At 38.5% G+C, this 2,814-nt stretch overlaps 1 pseudogene; it reads right to left on the bottom strand.

The window, feature by feature from the left end:
- Positions 1–489: 489 nt before the first annotated feature.
- Positions 490–1,752, bottom strand: Pgk1-ps10 (phosphoglycerate kinase 1, pseudogene 10; annotated as a pseudogene).
- Between the last annotated feature and the right edge of the window lie 1,062 nt (positions 1,753–2,814).

Here is a 2,814-nt window from a genome sequence, read left to right as displayed (position 1 = left end):
GTTCAATGGAGATAAAATACAAATGCTAACTGAAGTCTGTGTTTGGCCTGAATTGGTTTACTATATCTATTCAGAAATGATAACTAGATAGAGCATTACTAATACTTTTCTCAATGATTATTAATGTTTAAATCCTACAGAAGGAAAAGAACAAGGCATTACACATTATTCTCTCGCATAGTATTGTTTAACAAATTGATAATTTGAGGCTGGAAAACACATGTAATAGGCCATACAAGAAAACATTTAAGTTTGTAAAAGAAATAAAGTAAAATAAAGTCCTTTCCTATAAGAAATAAAACTATGGACACTATTTTCACAATGGTTTAATCAGTAAGAAAATTAAATGGGATCGTGACTAATGAAGACAAATCCTAATGCAGCTGAGACCAGTTGAGATGCTGTACAACTGTTTATGGGTTTCTAGTACTGCCTCCTGGACACTAGCTGAATCTTTTGCTCACACCAAATACAGATGCACTAAGAACACTAAGTTGACTTATGGGCTGTGCACAGGAATGAAAAGGCATGAAAATACTCAGGATTGCTGAGAGCATCCAGCCCAGGAAGGAATTTACCATCTAGGAGTTCTAGACTGGCACTGCCCTGAGTGCTCACATTGCTGACTTTTTCCTTTTTGCTCCATTTGGCAAAGCAACTAACAATGTCTCCACCACTTACAATATGGATGCAACCCCTAGAGGTAGCTTTTACCTTGTCTATGAGGAACTTGATTCTACTGGCAGAAGCTTCCCATTCAAATACCCAACAGGTCCATTCAAAATAATCTGCTTAGCTCCAGTTACAACTTCAGCATATTTCCTGCTAATCTCAGTACCATAGTGAAAGCCCAGCCAGCCAGCAGGTATATCTGAGGCCACAGTAGCTTGGTGAGTTTTGGTGTTCTCAGCAAAGTTGTCAGCCATGATAATGTCAATAGGCAAAATAATTTTCATACTTTTTTTTATTTTTTATTTTTTTGGCTTTGGACATAAGATCATTGACAAGCTTGGATACTTTTCATCATAAATAGATGTATCAATCTCCCTCTTGTTACTCAACCCTCAGGAAAGTAAAATACATTCCACCACCAAAAATCATCTCATTGACTCTGACCATCATTATATTGTTCAGCTAGGTCTTCTCTGCAACCTAGATCTTCCCAAGATAGCCAAGAAGGATCCCCCTGGATTCTCCAAAGCCTTGGAGCTCATTCTTAGTAAAAAGTCTACCACACACTTGTGGAAAGTTCGTACTCACCATGGAGATGTGGGCTTAGTGGCAGTAGAAAAAACATTTACATAGTCATCCTCTAGTTTGGACAGTGAGGCTTAGAAAGCATTAATTTTGCCTGGTTCAGTTTTAACCTTGGTCCCTGAAGCATCCTTTCTCTTCCCTCCTTCCTCTACATGAAAGTGGAGGTTGTTCAGCAGGATGACAGTTCCTACTGCGGAGTTGGTACCGACATTCTCTATATCTGGACCAAGAAGGACAGAACATCCTTGCCCTGAAGTTCTGAAGCAGCTGGATCTAAGGGATCCTTGTCAGGCATTGGGACATGATCAGGCTGGCCTAGGATAACAGTCTTGGTTCCATTGTCCATGCAGAATTTGATCCTTAGAACATCAGCCTTGATCTTTGGTTACTTGTTATCTGGTTGTTCTTCACAGGGACACTGAAGTCCACCGTCATCTCAACCTACTTCCCCTTCATGCCCAGCTTGTCCAAAGGCAGCTTGTTAGGAAATGACATTTTGATTCATGCTTGTACAAAACTTATTCTATTGACTCAGCGGTATCCTAGCCTCCTAGGTGAAGTTTTCATAATATATTATGAATTTCCACATAAAAGATCCAAAATAAATATTTAGCTGTAGTTCACTTAAATCTGACAAAGGAAACCAAAGGGAGGCATTGCTGCAAAGATTTCCAATTGATGAAAATAGAGACCAAGCCATGATTGTCATGACACTAAGTGATTGATACTGAGTCCCTCCTCACTGTTGACAGGCATTCAATGTATTTACAAAGTACAGATTCATATTTTGTATGGAAATAGCATCTTCTTACTTGGAACTCTTCAATGGGCTTAAAATCCATGGTCTTTTTCTTTTTTCAGCCCAAGTATAGCAAAAGAAAAATCACCATAAACGAAAATAAAAACCAATTATCAGTGATTTAGAAAATAATCGCCTGTCTTCAGATTCACTTCCTGCTCCATGAAATAAATAGACAGTCCCCACTAGTGACTTTACCAAGGCTTTAAAATTCAGCAACATCCCACTAGTGCACACTAAAGAAAATGGAAAGCAAATGCCATGTCAATATTAGACATTTGCAGTTCTGTCTACTTTTCCAGCTCTCATCACACTCAGACACCAGGGACTGAAACAACATCATTTTAAACTTAAAAGTAAATTTTGTCATGTGAAAATTGCAGATGAAATAAATCCTAGCTAACCATGCCCTTTTCTCTCAGGGAAAAAAAAGTAAAGTGGATTATAAGGATCACACTGCTCCACTGCTTTTAGACATGTTCAAATATTCAGTTATGCACTGTGCATTTTCAAGTTACGTATTCCTATTTCAAAAACACTTCTGGTTTTGCCATGCGCTAAGGCTAGATAAACAGATTCTCTGCAAAGTAAGCTCTACTTAAGAGATAGTAAAGCCAAGACATGTGCACTTGTAAGCCAACGAATGCAAAGGTAAATTTTCCTCTTGGTGTTTAAAGTGTCCTGCTGGGGGGAAGAATGCTCATTCCCAAATGCTGGGAAAGGGATCAAATTATGGTTAACATGCCCAGAAAATTGTG

Source organism: Rattus norvegicus, chromosome 14 (assembly GCF_021556685.1).
Source record: "Rattus norvegicus strain SHRSP/BbbUtx chromosome 14, alternate assembly SHRSP_T2T, whole genome shotgun sequence".
Classification (NCBI taxonomy): domain Eukaryota; kingdom Metazoa; phylum Chordata; class Mammalia; order Rodentia; family Muridae; genus Rattus; species Rattus norvegicus.
The sequence above is the reverse complement of the archived record's forward strand: the minus strand, read 5'-3'. Positions and strand labels throughout refer to the sequence as shown.